The 5,894-nt window shown below is 32.1% G+C and overlaps 1 long non-coding RNA gene across 3 annotated transcripts; it reads left to right on the forward strand.

The window, feature by feature from the left end:
• Window positions 1-3,998: 3,998 nt before the first annotated feature.
• On the forward strand, window positions 3,999-4,614 carry LOC111612986. Of its 3 annotated transcripts, none has more exons than XR_002754705.1 (3): window positions 3,999-4,047; window positions 4,125-4,424; window positions 4,520-4,614. It is a non-coding gene; the product is annotated as an uncharacterized LOC111612986 (long non-coding RNA). The 3 variants fall into 3 exon arrangements; XR_002754704.1 differs by having other exon boundaries at window positions 4,017-4,182; window positions 4,278-4,424; XR_002754703.1 differs by having other exon boundaries at window positions 4,017-4,424.
• The last annotated feature ends 1,280 nt before the right edge of the window (window positions 4,615-5,894 follow it).

The raw sequence follows: 5,894 nt of genomic DNA on the forward strand, positions 1-5,894 counted from the left end.
AAACTCAAGACAGCGTAAGCACAATTATTCCAGATATTACAGGTTCCGACAAGTAAAGAATTTTTATAGTCATGCCACAAATAAGCTATATATTGATTATTGACCATTTGTGACATGCTATAACGAGCAAAAATTTAAAAAAACTAATAGGTAGGTTTAAAATTAATAAATACAAATGTATTCTGGCAGTGAATGAGTTAATTATGCTTTCTATTTGCAAAACTCCTCAACCTTAACACAAAATAAGAAAAAAAGTGAATTTTTAAGAAATTTGCGGGATTTCCCGGGATAAGAAAAATTTCCCGGGATATTTCCCGGGTTAAAAAAACAACCGGGATCCCGGGATCCCGGGATCCCGGAATCCCGTTTCAGAAACCCTAGTCACACCATACACACGAATAGCTTTCCGGCTCTTACAATTATTACCAACAAGCATAAATACTATCACAAATTATATTAATATAATTTATACATACAAATATATTTTTCTTGAACCAATTTATACCAAGAATGTTTTGCAAATATTATTGGATAATCTTTGCAAAACGTTTACAAATATCAGTTAGGTATGATGAGTCGATGATTCTTTACAACAATGCAGTCATAATATATAAGTTCATCTTTATAAGTAGAACTTTTTGATCGAGTGTACGGGTCAAAGATAAAAAGTCATTCTTGTCTCATTGCATAACTTTGGTGTTTCATATTTCGCAAAAGCAATACTGGTGCTCCAACCTGTACATCTAGGTTACGAGGTGGTAGTTCATTTGATTTCGAGGAGTTTGAAAACTCCGCGGGGTACATTCGGTAAAGTATTCGTTTATAGATTCTAATATCGCTCACGTATGTCTATTTATGGTTTATTTAGTGTTATCGAATTAGTATCCGGATCTTTATTAAATTTACCATGTGCGAGACGCAAAAGTTGTACAGCAACTTTCTGCACTATCTGCACTATCTGCAGATCTGTCTTCCAATAGATGGACCCTCGTAGTTGTTGACAGAGACAACTTTTTAATTTGATTCCACAGTTACGATGCCTTTAGGCAAATATTAAGCTACTTGGGGGTGTCGGCAGACAAATTCCTTCGCACTATTAAATCTCCTTTATAAGTTTCTAATGTGAGGAATAACAATGGTAATAATAATAATGCTAGGGATACGGTAAAATAATAAAATAATTTTTTATACATAAAACTAAAAGGGCGAAGGCAAGATCTTAGATCGAGGAACTCTTATGCCTGGTGTCTTAAACACTTCTCTATTGTGATAACAATAAGTGAGCCTTCAAGACTTATAGCCTAAATACTCAATTTTCAAAGGCAAGTCTTTCGAAAGACTGGAGAAGTGAGTGCTATTGTTTGGACAAGGATCTGCTTGTGTTTAGGACTACGTGTCACCAAGTTTCGTTCGAATCGGAGACGACCATACTCATACAAATTATGGTCCAGATCGGTTTAACAATAAAGATTTATACAGTCGACCCCCCTATAATACTGTTGATTATTCCGTTTTATATGAATTTTATGTTGTACTGTACGAGTCACTTAGATTTTACAAATACGTTAATAAATTAATGAAATTACTCAGCAACACCTGTAAGCTGTATTTTTATAAAATAATTTTCTATATGCATAGTTTAGTAGAATTCCGACGTGACAATGAAATAAATCATGAAAATCGATTTATTTCATTTCATTCACAGAATAAACAATAAATATAAACAATAATTAAAGTTTATAAATGTGCACACTAAGTGATAAAGCTATTCATTTTAAACAGCTGAAAGGCATATTAATAGGCTAAGTCTATGTAGACAAAATACAGTATATAATAAATAGAAAATAAGGACATAGAAACATACGAATTAATATGTATTTTATATTGTTTAATTTATTTGTAATCCTTTTTTATTTTATTTACTCATTACATTAGTTAAGTAATTGTCATCTTGACTTTGATTCAATTTTTTAAAACGGACGGTTATCGAACTCACTCACAATCCCTACACTTATAAGGATAAGCCCTTCTTCTCGGTTTTATATAAAATCTTAATATCGCGTGTTAGGGCGCAAATATATTACCCTAGCTGGTGTCAGGTCCTAACGTCACAAAGATCTAAAGATCCCAGTGACTATTCTATAAAACCACCCATTGAGAAACTGAGCGAGTTTAGCCGACTTATCACCGATTAAGTGGTATATAGGCAATAGTTTTTACCAACGGCTTTTCACACTTTCTTGTTGAATGTCTCCATACTGCTCATTGACAGATTGAAGGTAATCGCAGAGTACTAATTCTGTACATATGTGATTTCTATAAGTCTATAACGTTGACATAATTATGTGTTTATGCAATTAATTTTTGTTTATAGAAAAACAATATACAAACTTCATATAATTCCGGATTAAATTATTTTTACTTAGTAATTTTCAAAAAGAAAAGGTCTGAAGTTTATGGAAATAATTGAGAATTTATTAATAATTTATATTTAATTCAAATCACTACAATCTGAATGTTAAATATTGTGTGTAATTTCGTCACTAAAATTTAAACGTCAAACTCATTTGAAATCTTCACTTACACAGATTACAATCGAAAGAATTACAAAACAATCGTAAACTAAAAAGTATTTTAACGTTTTTAAAGTTAAAAATGTTCCTTAATGATACTTTTTCATGTGTTCTTGCATTGAAACTTCGTCGTCGAACTGAACTTGACACAAGACACATTCCAATTCATATCGATCGATTCTTAGTTCTGGGAACAGAATGAAAGATATAGATGGTACCACATCTGTTTCGAAGGTAGTGTCTTCATGAATGTTTTCAAAATTATGTTATCACTTGTCATATTATAAACGATTTCTTTACGTTGTAATTGTGCTTTTTCGAAAAGAATTTCTGCACTGTAACACGGATCAAATTCTTTTTTATTCCTCTCATTTAGGGGAAGGTGGTGCAAGATGGGGTCGTGGGGGAAGACGGGGACGTCTGTTTATTTGTGGTTAATCGCCTGGAAACATTTACAAAATGGGAGAGACGTTACCCATAATAAATTCATCAGTGTAATTAATAATCTATGATAATCTCTAATAATACAGAATTTTAATCACAAAAAAAGTAAATTAATAAGAGAATCATTCATCGAAATTATATTTCTTACCATTAATATTCTCATTCATATCGACGAGTAATTTTTATTATACATTTGAAAATATGACGAATAATCTGAACGTGATGAATAAAATATATAAAATCAGCCAAAAGTCTCATGAGAAAACAGGAATAAAATGCAATTATATCTCTGGTTTCCAATTATTATTGTGCTTAAATCANAATGAAATAAATCGTGAAAATCGATTTATTTCATTTTATTCACAGAATAAACAATAAATATAAACAATAATTAAAGTTTATAAATGTGCACACTAAGTGATAAAGCTATTCATTTTAAACAGCTGAAAGGCATATTAATAGGCTGTCTTCGTAGACAAAATGTATAACAAATAGAAAATATAGACATAGAGACATACGAATTAATATGTATCCTATATTGCTTAATTCATTTGTAATCCTATTTAATTTTATTTACTCATTAAATTAGTTAAGTAATTGTCATCTTGACTTTGATTCAATTTTTTAAAAAGGACGGCTATCGAATTTACAATCTCTTCACTCCTAAGGATAAGCCCTTTTTCTCGGTTTTATATAAAGTCGTAATATCGCGGGTTAGAGCGCAAATATATTATCCTAGCTGATGTCAGGTCCTAACGTCACAAAGATCTAAAGATCCCAGTGACTATTCTATAAAACCATCCATTGACAAAGTGAGAGAGTTTAGCCGACTTATCACCGATTAAGTAGTATATTGACAATAGCCTTTACCAATTGCTTCTCACACTTTCTTGTTAAATGTCTCCATATTGCTTATTGACAGATTGAAGGAAACCACAGAGTACTAATTCTGTGCATACATGATCTTTATATCTCTATAACGTTGANTGCAGTAATGCACTTGCTGGATTTCGGTTAGAGAAATGGTAAAGTATGTTTTTATTATAAGTACTGAATACATTCAAAATTGTTTTCCGATGAGCTAAATCTTTTACGAACAAATCGAAGGACACGTTTCATTTGGTTGTTTTCTTCCTTTTCGTTTTCGGCCATCGTCTTGGAATCGGTTCGTCATTAAAGAAAGAAGAGGAAAGCACAATAAATAGGTGTAATTCACGAATCTTCGCTCGTTACTAATGACGTATTTTTGTTTTGTTACAGAAAAAAAAGTCGACAGAAGTTTTATTTTACTCTGTTGATAACCCACAATTGTTTGTGTCTGAAGACAGAGAGGGTGAAGATTGTGTTGTCTTTCAGCCCTACGACGAAATGAATGGAAGCTTTTGGAATTATCGTCCACACAGGCCGGTTAGTCCCTTTCGTCGACCTTTTGACTGTCGCCATTTTATTTCTACAATCGATAGTCTGGGTGTAGATTATTTCAAATTTAATATGATTTACAGTCTTGATTAAATGAGAAAACCTCGTTGACGATTTCACCAGAAAGAAAAAAAAAACAGAAGGAAGATTTTAACGAAGCGGAAGAGGAGACTTTTCAGGTAACATTTCGAATTCCCCTGGTTCTTGTGGACAATGATAACGAGTATTGTGGTATTTTCCGTGTCTTTCTTGACTGAAGTTTGTTAAATTAGTAAGTAGATTTTCACTTTTTTCCTAAGGTAATTTTAATTAAAAAAACTTTTCAAGAAACGATTCAGTTTGTATAACTTAATTCTGCAATGAAAGCTGTAAAATAGAAAGACCGAAGGGAAGTTAATTCTTCATAAAATACATTTATACCTAATTTTAAAAATCGCAGATAAAATTACTTTATATATAAACATTTGAAATACATTGATACTGTTCCTGGATGAGTAAAATTAATTTGAATTGATTCATATGCCTTTGTGTGTTTATCATAAAATCTAATATGTAAGTGTCTACTGGGACATATCGTATTAGTAGGTGTCCGAGTACTGCAAATTGAAACTTGTTCGGAAAAAACAATCTGTATTGTTCATCTGCTTATTGTATACAAGAAGGTAGGCCCGGCGTTGCTCGGGCAAAGGTAACGATAGCGAAGATTAAGATTATTACGTTATAGTCAACTTTACCCGTTTTCAAAGAATGCAAGAATTGGGTACCCCGTTTCCAGACTAATTACAGAATTTTTAGATGGGTCTAAAAATATCTTCGATTTCCTGCAAAAACGAAAAAACCTGCACTTTCTCTTTCTCTTAACACTTGCATTGTTACTTAACACTTCTATTGTTGATGGAAGTGTTAAGCTTAATCCTGTCTCTCTCCCCCGGGGGGAATTTCGAAAAATCCCTTCTTAGTGTGCGTTTTCGTGACGTACCCTAACTGTGTACCAAATTTCAGCTTTCAACTCCTAACCGTTTGGGCTCTGCGCTTATTATTATTATCAACTCGTCTCGGTTATATATATAGGCAGGTTTAATGTTTGAAAATATAATACCAAATTTATGTTGATCTTTTCAAATTTTCATGTAATTATCCAATTATCCACTAAAAACCTAAATCATTTTAATCGCATTATTGTCGGAAAAATATAACAATATATAAAATCTTGTTTTAGCAAGTTATGGCAGTAAACCTGCTGACGAGGGAACAAGAGGTCCGAAACACAAAGTGTGTACAGCTGAAAAAAGTGAACAATAAAGATTGTTTTTTCTGAATAAGTATCCTCAATTCGCAGATTCCGGATACCATTATAACAAGTCCTACTAATACCATATGACCCAGTAGACACTTATATAATAAATTAATTTGAATTAGTTTCTTTTTCAGGTTTTAAACCGAACTGCTATTTTATGG

The sequence above is a fragment of the Centruroides sculpturatus genome, unplaced genomic scaffold (genome assembly GCF_000671375.1).
Source record: "Centruroides sculpturatus isolate CEXI.00-Female unplaced genomic scaffold, Cexi_2.0 scaffold1654, whole genome shotgun sequence".
Lineage (NCBI taxonomy): Eukaryota > Metazoa > Arthropoda > Arachnida > Scorpiones > Buthidae > Centruroides > Centruroides sculpturatus.